Here is an 11,350-nt window from a genome sequence, read left to right as displayed (position 1 = left end):
TAAACTTCTGTATTTCCACGCAGAAAGCGACGGGAATGCATGTGCGGTGTGCCCATTCCTACCAAAACGAGAATGAACAGCACGCGTATGTATACGGAAAAGAGAGGCAACTGTTGTCGGATCGACCGGATGCAGGAGAAGTTACGGGTGACCGTAAATTAGAATTGCGTTAACACAGCTGTACATGCTGATCAAGAATTCGCAAAACATGTTACTAGTGTGGCAGGTCAACCCGAATCAGAATAAAGGCCACCACATATAAACAACACATGCTGATAATCTGACAGGCGTTTCCCAGTTCAATGGATTCGATGTGGACGTAGCTAGCTAGGAGTACAAATCAATAGGTCAGCCTAACAAAGCGAGAGCAGCTCTCATATCTGATATATCATTGGATTTTCCAGGGCTATGCCTAGCTTTAGGTGCATCTATTCTCGCCCACGACACGGAAACTCGAATCATTCTCTCTACCTTTTGCCCCGACAATGGACGGATGCCGTTTCCTCGCGAATAATTAACACTTCAGTTAGCGTGAAGTTAACATGTAAATGGACGTATATATAGTGCGCATTATTGAACAAGTGGGATGAATGTTCTTGAGGTTGAAAAAACGAGGGAAGTGCCAGTGCTTTAATTAGGCAAAAATGATGGTAAGTAATAAGCTACTCTCTCCGTCCCTCCGTCCTCTCTCCGTCCCTCCGTCCCAAATTATAAGTCGTTTTGATATTTCTAAATTTTTATATTTTGCTACTGTGTACCTAGATATATTCTTATGTCTAGGTACATAGTAAAAGTTTGAATCTATAAACGACCTACAATTGGGATGGAGGGAGTATGACTCATTGTCATGATTGAAACCTAACACCAGTGGTAATTAAGTATAGTTCCACGGATGAGTGGCGCATCTTATAGCCTTCCTTTTGGATTTATTCTTTTTCACACGAATTTCCTTTTGGATTTTCGAGTGCTAGCTAGTATGCAGGTGACACGGATGTGGATTCTTGTTGCCTTTGTGCGCTTTTATTAGCATCGTTCCGTTCAGTTGACATTCTTCATCCCAAAATCAGCTTTATCTTCTTCTCAAGAACCAAAAAGATGAAGAGACCATAACTTTTGGAATTAGAAATTTAGAATACACAAAAAATTAATTTTGAGAGACAAAAGTTCGAAAGAACCATGGGTGGAAAACTCACCTAGTCCGAGTTAGACAGGGTCATAAATCCCGAAAATCCAACCAGGACTATCTATTCGGGACAAAGGGGGCTCTCTTTAGTCCCGGGTGAATCACCCGGGACTAAAGACCCCCTTTAGTCCCGGTTGGTTTTAGTAACCGGGACTAAAGGGGGTACGTGCATGCGCATGGTTGGTATTCCCAATCAGGATTAAAGACCTTTGTTTTAAAAAATCTTTTCCATATTAATGCTAATTGTTGCTTCACATATATATACATATACATCCTTAGCATACACTACTTACACGTATACGCTCATATTGTATGCAAGTCGTATATATATTTCATGATAGTACTATATATATACAATTCTTAGTATATTATACACATCAAACTAGTATTTATATAATTACTATATATATAATAATTTGCCGTCTTCATTCTTAGGATCCTCCCGTTGTGGTGTTGCTCCGTTCGGCTACTGAATCTCCGTCGTAATAAAATTCTCCTACGGGATTTATCACCTCGTCCACCAGAAATCCTACGAGAGTTTCTTGGATTGTCAAAAGCATCTCCTTCTCCAAGAGTTCTTATTTAATCCGCAATATTTGTAATTTGAAAATATGTGAATATTACACGAACAATTAAATATAAGGAGCTAGAAAATAATTAATTATTAATAGCCGATATCACCTTGTTCCGCACAAAATTACTCATGTGCTCACAGACGTAGTATCCACATAAATTATTGCTTTGTTGCTGTCCCAAGCACTTTAGTAGGAAAAAAATAAGTTATGAAATATTCGTGTTATAGAATGTACAAAATGTGCAAACTTCATACGTACCGGGAATGTTGTATTGAGTGTAAGTTTTTCTTTCAATTTACCATGGTGAGTCTTATGGAATCGTTTCGATGCTGCTATTAAAATAATGAATGATACAATGTTAGGTGAAAATTTAGGAAACAAACTTTTGCATAGAGATAAAGGTCTAGAATTATTACAAGTTTAGCATGTCTTGAATGTCTTTGTACTCCACCGGTGGTTTTCTCGATGAATCGAACACAATAATGTTAATTTTATCAATGTTAATTACAAGGAGAATCCAGTGGAAACTGCGTACATAAATGTTCATATTAGAACTAACTAACACTAATTAGGTAAGGAAAAGGAAAACGAAAATAGACGGTACCCACACTTACTTAAAGTTGTATGACAGTAGTATGTATTGCTTGTAATTTTGTTGCTTCAAGGAAGTGTATATTGCGTCTAATGTATGCTTTGGTTGATCTCATATCTGATCTTGGTTAATGAGAGATGGATCCATGAAGCCAATGTTGAAGTAGGATTCTCTGCAGCACATCTGAATTAGCATCCTACACAAAATGAAATACAAAGTTAGTAGGGCGACGCATACACACAAAATAATGATCTGAGACAAAATTTACATCTTAATAACCACACACTTACAGAACCCAAGCGCTGATGAGAGAGATGTCAAGGGCATCCTGATGGTACACTTTATATATATCCTTTAATTGCAACCACAGGAGTTTCTCACCTTCACTGAAAAATCAATCGATTTAACACGAAGAGCGAACATGATCCTTTCCTTGGCTGACTACTCCTTGTACTATTGATGGAATTCATACATCTTCCTAGAGAGCTTCCGTACCAATTCAGGCCTCACTAGAGGCTTGCCTACCTCAAAGGGCCATTTAGGTACAATCTTTTCTGGAGCTGGCGATTCAGCTTGCCCTAGAACTTCAGCAAGTGACAGATCTGTATCTTCCATAAATGTAATGACTTGGAATTCTTGTTCTTAGGGCAAAGCTGTTATAGCTTGATCGTCTTTACCTGCTTGCTGCCTAAGCTGGGGATAGTACGACTGGAAGATGACTCTCCTTATTTTTTTCTTGTGATAAGACTTAACTAACGAACGATTGTAGTTCGATAGTAAAGTCTTCTTTATTTCTTTTTTCATGCCAATAAAAAATCTAATTTTGCTAGATATACTAGCTTTGGCTCCATCATCTTCACTTTTCTTTGTTCAGCGCATGCTTGGAAGAACTCCCTCACCTGTGTTTGCGATGCCTACTGCAATTCCTTAGAAGTCATATCGCCTGCTAGATTGTTCATGGGTTCAGACTTTTTTGTTTTCTTAACAGGTTCTTTTGCCTTTGGCTGCCTTAGCTTGGAAGGCGGTGGTCGCGACTTCTTGAGAGGTGCTGCAGGTTCCTTGGTCGCACTAGAGTTTAGTCCCGGCAATAGTGATCGAGGAGGGGTGTTTTGGTCGTCCTCGCTCGCACCACTAAGATTCGATGGAGATGGAGACGGTGATCGAGTAGGATGTGACGGTCTCGGTGGTGACGACGGTCCTGGAGGTGGATGTGCTGGAGATGACCGTTTTGAGTTCTGAGGAGACGGTGGCTACGGGGGATCTATGGGAAGCAATGATGCCTCCTTACCGGGGATGATGGTGTAGCGTTTGCGCCATAGAATGAGACTGTGAAGTGCATCTCCTAGTGTCCTTTTCCCATCGCCTCGCGGGAGGTCAAGCTCTAGGCCAACATATTGACTATCACAAATCTGCTCTAGGCCAACGCTGGAGTAGCCAGGTGGAATCTCCATGCCATGGCTTTTCTGTCCTGGCAGGATTGGTAAAGCACTTCCGTACGCCACCTGTACATATAGGAGAAATAAAGAAGTTACTAAACTCCCGAGGCATGGATCAATTGAGTTAGTTGCATAAATTATATATATGTATACCTTAATAGTGATGTTGCCAAATGGTCTGTACAGCTCACATGGGGTGCGCTGAGTGATGTCATCCATAGGGTACCGTTGGTGCTCCTGCGTAACCATGGGTAATCTTGGCATGTTCTCATCGGGGACCCCTGTGGAAGCACAACTGCTTCGGCGTTGAGAAGGCCTAACGACGATGTTGGGATCCAGCAGTGCTCCAGATTGGGCCATCTCAGTAACTGTTTGGGCCACTCACTGATTAATTACTTTCTGCATTCTTACTTCTTGTGCATGCACTTTAGCTTCTTTTGAGCACTCCGTTGGATTGAGTCCTCGAATGTGCTCGAGTACTGCCATGCGGCTAGAAGCTGCTCAAGCCTCATTTAACTTAGCCTTGAATCTTCAATCTTATATGGAAGCGTGATTTGAAAAAATCGCACTCCATATGGAGTAGCCCCGAAGCCTTAGATTGAATGGAAGAATTAGGTTGAGGGTCAATCTTGTAATTTCACATTTTTCCCCTTAAAACTTGAAGAAAAAACTTTTTGTCCAACGGGCACGTGGCATGCAGCCCCCGAGCCGTTATACGACTATTTTGGGTATAAGGGTCAACCACTGGTCCAATGTGACCGTTCGTCTTTCAGAAAACTTATCTCTTCTGAAAAACTTGGTAACCGTTCCGACGATAACTGATGGCTTAAAAAATGGAATATTCCTTGTAATCTTCGCCGCTCAGTTACCTTGTGCCGTGTTTATAAATGACGGAGGAATATTATCCCTTCTATTTACCCAAACTAGTGCACTCGGCCATTCATCTTCTCCACTGTCACCCTAGCGCCACGACATGCATTCCCCGAGCACTGTTACCCTAGTGCCACCGCTTGCCGTCCTTGAGCGCTGCTACCCCCCACTGTATAGCTATCTAGCTGATGCGCCAGAAGACCATTAGAGCAATGGTGCCCAAGAAGGCATCCTCGAGCAAGGCGGCAGAATCGAAGAAGCGCAAGGCCGCCAAGAAAGAGAAGGAGGTCCAGCTGCCTGCGCCCAAGTACGTGAAGATCCAGGTACTAGTGCTTGCCAATCTACTCCAGGAGAAGGAATTCATAGATTGGAGAGAAGCAGCCAGAAATACGTGGCCTTTCGAGAGCTACTCGGATGAGACAGTAATCTTCGCGCATTTCATCGAGCGTGGGCTGGCGTTGCCGTCATCCGAGTTCTTCAGGGATTGCTGAAGTACTACCATTTGGAACTAGTCCACCTCAACCCTAACTCATTCTAATGTGGATCCTTACTTTCAAGTTTTAGCATCAGGTTCTAGTTGATTATCCATTCTAGGTAAGCACCTATTCTAAGCAAGCATGGTGAACAAGCAAATTAAACAAGCATCATTATCATTCATCATCCTTTGTTCCACCTCTTACTCAGTGCAGCATAGTGATCAAGCAGTCTCAAACTGTGAGAGGCAGACGATTCGAATCGAGTTTCTTAACCTTGCCAGGTGGACCCAAACCCACAATATATGCTACTATCGTGCCAGGTTCGCATATATCAGCGGTTCCCGTCAATTCGCGATGTTTATCCAGATACCACTTCCCTTGGATACGAGGCCCCACCGGTCCCAGAACGACGCTGTACCGTGACTGCACTTGTACCCAATGTGGCCACATGGGAACCCAGTTCCAGAGAGAACGGGGGAAAGGTCCACACCAGTTCAATCAGGTACTAGGCTTCCCCATCCCATACTAGGTATGAGCTTAGTACATTCAAACACTTGACCACGAACACCGTCACGATTCGACCTTAGCATATTTTTCCACTAGACAGACAGGGCAATCCACCAATCCAGAACATATAGCTCAGCCCCGCTCGTCAATCCTTATGATTCCAACATAAGTAAATAGGGAACTCCTATAGCTCGCGAGTGACTGGAAATCACTCGAATTTTACCGTGTCCCTATTTAGCATAACAACTACACGACTTAACATATTAGTATTCAACACATAGATACCTAGGATCATGCAACTGAGGTTTCAAGCAACTCCTATAAACTTAATGCACAAACATAACTAGCATAAGTAGTGCATAATTTTCGAAACCAGGGTTATGCTCCGAGGCTTGCCTTCTTGCCCTAACTCAGCCTTGGGCTCTTCCGAACTTTGGTTCGGGCCTTGGGTTGCCTCGACCACGTTCAGCTCAGCAAGAGGGTGTCCTTCTTCGCGTTCCAGGCCGAGATCGTATGTTCCGTCAGCGAGGTTAGCTTCTACACTAGATGCATATGCATAAGATTTCATTTATAAACGTTCACAATGTAGGTTGCATTTCGTAAACATTGTAAAATCTCACGGTGCACTTCGAACACATTCACCTAGACAAGTTTAACATTTCTTTTCTTCACACAACAAGTTTGGTTGGAATGAAAATATGGCTTTTGTTTGATGGTGATTGTGTACACATATAAGGTTTGAATAACTTAGAATTCATCAAAGAAAGGTGGTGGTCATTTTTGTGTTGTTCATCATTCATTTGGAAAGTTATCTTGTTTCTGAATTTTAAACAACATAACTAAGCATTTAAGAATTTTAAATCTAAAACAACATGAACATCACCTAGACTAGTAGTACAAGTTTCAGATCTGAACATGCATGCTACAAGTGAACTAACAAAAGTGGCTTCACAATTTTTAGAGCACTATGTTATTTATAAGGCACTTAATGGCTTCCACACAAAATAAATCATAGATCCTACTGCAAAATAGTAACATGCACAAAAATCATTTTTGAAATAAACTAGACATCACAAAAAATCCAACAAAACAAGTTTCATATTTTCCCATTTTTTCTACATTTTTCTATACCTTTTCAAAGTTTGCAGCTATTTAATCTAGGAAATAAAAGAAAATCGTGACCAACTTTCAAAACAGCCCGCAGATCTACTGAAAACTCACGTATAGGTCCTTGGATTTTTCCCATAACCCCTTCTCCTTTTCCCTTCTTCTCCAAACACACCCCTGCGCATCACAAAATAGAAGCAGCACGGCACAGACTTGCACGGGCTCTTGGCCAGCCACGACAGGGAGGTTAGGATGGTGTGGCTTAGGGGAGGGATAGCAGTGGGGAAACGGTGTCCTAGGCTAGGGGATGCTCACCAGCAGCGCTGCGATGAGGAGGGGACGGCGCAGCAAAGGGCTTCACGGCAACCAGAAGATGTGCCAAGGGGGCTCCCATGGGGAGACTTGCCCGGCAAGGGAGGACGGCCTGGAGGCGGCAAAACGGATGCGCGACATCGATGGGAAGGTGTAGCTGCGAGGAATTGAGCCAAGGCTTGCTCGCAGCAATGAATTTCGCCGGCAAAAAAAAGGGATTTGGAGCTTAGGGGTGCTGGCAATGGAGGTTGGGAGGGGCAATGCTTCCAGAAGAAGCCAGTGCTTGGCTTTATAGGTGAGGAGCACCGTGAGGATAAGGACGGGCATGAAGATAAGGACGCCACGGTGTCGCTGCTTGTCCATTGGCGGTGAGGGGGCATCGCCGGAGTTCGATGGCCACCTAGCTGCCATGCTGTGTGGCTGAGGTGCTATGCAATGGAGGGTGAGGAGGGGCGTGGGATGAACAGAGCTTCAAATGGGCAACGTCGTGATGGCCAACCGGCAGAGGAGAGCATTGCTAGCATGCCAAGGCTTGCCCAACTGGCGATCTTTGGGGCCTACACCCAACGATGTGCGTGCAGATGGCAAGAGGAAGGAGATGACCGGCTGATAGGTAGGCCCGTGAGAATATAAAACGTGCCAAATTTCTCCCTTCAAAAGACATAGCTAAACTTGTCAAAAAATTGCCCAAAAATACTCGTTGGAACGATAAAATCATGAAAAATCTAATGCCACAAGAATCACTGCAAGAGCGGCTATGGTTTTCACGCAATTGACAAAACAAAACAGCCAAAATTGAACTTTAAATAATTTTTGGCACAAGCAAATATTTCTGAAAAATTTGGTAAAAATATTGTAAAATCAGTAAATTGTATCTAGTGTTTAAATACAATAATAGGAGGCATAGCATAGTTGTAAAGCAAAAATTAGGAGTTTTTTTTTCATAATTTTGAATTTTTAACAATAAATAACAATTATGTGAATTTAACAATGCATAACTTCTACTCAATTTTTGAACATCTTCTCCTCAAAATCCGAAGAAGTGCTAATATTGAAAGTTGCTTCATTTGAAAAGATCTACCACTTTTATTTTGGCTAAAATTTGGGTTCATATATAAAATTTGGTTTTACTTGCTTTCCAAGTGCTTTAGTGAAAGGTGTTTAACACTTAACCATTTTGATTTTGCTTTGATTTAAACTCAATCTAATTACTAGGGATGTCACAGCCTACCCCCCTTAAAAAGAATCTCATCCCGAGATTCGGGTGATGTAAAACTAGTGTTGCTGTGCACGAACATCCCTGGTTGAAAAGAAAATCGTGGAAATTCTTGTTGAGATACTCCTCTATTTCCCAAGTACCTTCCTCTTCCGTATGATGGCTCCACTGAATCTTAACATTCTCACCACTTGTCTCCGCGTCTTCCTCTCCTTACGATCAAGAATCTTGATGGGCAACTCAACATAAGATAGATCCGGTTCTAACCATGCTTCCTCTTGTTCGATAATCTCGGTTGGAACTCGAACACATTTCTTGAGTTGAGCTACATGGAAGATATTGTGGATAGCAAAGAGTCTGGGTGGAAGTTTCACTCGATAGGCAACGGGTCAACAAATTTCCGTGATTTCATAGGGACCAATATATCGAGGAGCTAACTTTCCCTTTACTCCGAACCTATGCACACCCTTGGTTGGTGAAACCCAAAGGTATACATGGTCACCAACTTCGAACTGCAGTGGTTTCCTCCCCTTGTCAAAGTAGCTCTTTTGCCTTGACTGGGTGGCTTTAAGGTTTTCTCTTATGATCCTCACCTTTTGTTCTTCCTCAATTACTAAATCTGGTCCATACACTATTCGTTCTCCCACCTAGGACCAACTTAACGAAGTTCGATACTTGCGACCATACAAGGCCTCAAATGGTGCCATCTTCAAGCTAACTTGGTAGCTGTTGTTATATGAAAACTCCATTAATGGTAAGCATTTGTCCTAGTTCTTGTCATAATGAATGACACACGCTCGAAGCATGTATTCCAGGATTTGGTTTACGCTCTCTATTTCCCCATCTGTCTAAGGGTGATTAGTTGAGCTGTGGATTAACTTAGTGCCAAGAGAAGCTTGCAACTGCTCCCAGAAGCGTGCTACAAATTGAGCACCTCTATCAGAAATGATCATCTTGGCACACCATGCAAGGAAACAATGTGGTCCAAATATAAGTCGGCATATTTCTAGGCTGAGTAGGTTGTATGGACAGGAAGGAAATGTGCCATCTTGGTAAGTCTATCCACTATGACCCATATGGAATCAATTTTTCGTGAGGTGTTGGGCAAACCTACAATGAGTGTATAAGCAACGGTTGAAGAGTACCGGCTACCTTCAAGTGGCTTGCTTTCACTCTTTGGCACGTGTCGCATTCCGACACATACCTAGCAATCTCCGATTTCATCCCTGTCCACCAAAAATTTTGTCGGAGGTCTTGGTACATTTTGGTGCTACCGGGGTGAATAGAGAATTTAGAGAGGTGTGCCTCATCCAAAATTTGCTTCCGGAGATTGGGACTGACTGGAACAACTAGTTGGTGATGGTACCATATAACTCCTTTCCAGTCCTATCGGAAATGCTTATATCCTTCATCCTTTTGTGCAAGCTTTTTCTTGATGAGTTTTACCTCTACATCCTCTAGCTGTGCCAAGATTATCTGATCATGTAAGGTGGGCTCAATCGAGATGTGGCTTAGTGTGCCATGAGGAATAATCTCCAAATTTAGCTTCCTCATCTCATGGCACAAGGTTTCTAGGTAGTTCTCGGCAGAAATGCAATTACAATAGGCCTTGTGGCTAAGAGCATCTACAACCACATTTGCTTTTCCGAGGTGATAGTTCACCTCTAGATCATAGTCCTTGATCAATTCCAACCATCTTTTTTGACGCATGTTCAAATCAGCTTGAGTGAAGATGTATTTGAGACTTTTATGATCGGTGTAGATATTGAAATAAGAATCCATCAAATAATGTCTCCATATCTTCAGAGCATGAATCACCGCTGCCAGTTCAAAATCATGTATCGGGTAATTCTGCTCATGAGGCCGTAGTGATTGTGAAGCATCGGCAATGACCCAATTGTCTTGCATAAGAACACATCCGAGACTAGTGCCAAAAGCATCACAATAGATGTCAAATGGCTTGGTGTTGTCTGGTTGGGCTAAGACTGGTGTCGAGGTCAATAACTTTCACAAAGTGTGGAAAGCTTCTTCATACTTTTTGCTCCATACGCACTTGACCCCTTTCTTTAGCAACTCGGTCATTGGCTTGGCTATCTTGGAGAAGTCTGGAATGAAATGCCAGTAATAGCCCGCTAGATCAAGAAATCTTCTGATTTGATGAACTGAAGTGGGTGGCTTTCAGTCCATCACTTCTTGGACCTTTCTTGGATAAACTGCTATGCCTTTGCTGGATATAGTGTGCCCCAAAAATTTCACACTATCTAGCTAGAATTCGCACTTGAACTTGGCATATAGCTAATGATCTCTAAGACGTTGAAGAACAATGCGGAGGTGTTCAACATGCTCTTCTTCATTCTTGGAGTACATGAGGATATCATCGATGAAGACCATGACGAACTTGTCAAGCTCGGGCATGAATACCGAATTCATGAGATACATGAAGTAGGCTGGGGCATTTGTGAGCCTAAAGCACATGACTAGGAACACATATAGTCCATGCCGCGTGAAGAAAGCGGTCTTAGGGATGTCACACGACCGGATCATGATTTGATGATAATCAGATCGGAAATTGATCTTAGAGAACACTCTGGCTCCGGCAAGTTGATTGTAACGACCTAGGTTAACTCAGCCAAGTCTAATCTTAAAACAAGTCCCCTAATCCGGTTGACTCAGCCTCTCTTGAGCTATACCGGCTAAGTCTTGTTTTCAGCCCAACCTAGCACCTTAGGGAGGGTTTATCTTTGGAAAGTTGAGCAGAATGTCAAGAAAACTCTTTATAGAAGTTGAAGAACGAAGTCCCTGCTTTAACTTTGTTAATTGGACCTTGGTCCAATTCGCCTCCGAACACTCCCAAATCTGCAGCTCAAATCAGCCCCGACCCCTAAAACCCAGCAAACCGCTGTTATACTCTAAGTTCCGAAACCAGTGTTCCTCCAAACTTTGGAGCTTTGGATCCCCAAGTCCACTCCATTTTTGAACTCGGTCCGATTACAAGAGTTGGGCCTTGGTCTGAGTACTACAACTCTTGTTATGGGAGTCAAAGTGGTGTAGTTTGGAAATCGGGAGATCAAGAGGC

The 11,350-nt window shown here is 42.7% G+C and overlaps 1 long non-coding RNA gene across 6 annotated transcripts; it reads right to left on the bottom strand.

The window, feature by feature from the left end:
- Positions 1-1,395: 1,395 nt before the first annotated feature.
- Positions 1,396-7,315, bottom strand: LOC101777156. 6 transcript variants are annotated; one of them, XR_002675822.1, is made up of 7 exons: positions 3,940-7,315; positions 2,641-3,852; positions 2,373-2,546; positions 2,175-2,285; positions 2,017-2,087; positions 1,865-1,942; positions 1,575-1,712 (listed from the first exon to the last, which is right to left on the bottom strand). It is a non-coding gene; the product is annotated as an uncharacterized LOC101777156 (long non-coding RNA). The 6 variants fall into 6 exon arrangements; XR_002675819.1 differs by having other exon boundaries at positions 1,396-1,942; XR_002675821.1 differs by having other exon boundaries at positions 1,396-1,942; positions 2,017-2,090; positions 2,175-2,546.
- Positions 7,316-11,350: the final 4,035 nt, after the last annotated feature.

The sequence above is a fragment of the Setaria italica genome, chromosome IX (genome assembly GCF_000263155.2).
Source record: "Setaria italica strain Yugu1 chromosome IX, Setaria_italica_v2.0, whole genome shotgun sequence".
In the NCBI taxonomy this organism is placed as follows: Eukaryota; Viridiplantae; Streptophyta; class Magnoliopsida; order Poales; family Poaceae; genus Setaria; species Setaria italica.
The sequence above is the reverse complement of the archived record's forward strand: the minus strand, read 5'-3'. Positions and strand labels throughout refer to the sequence as shown.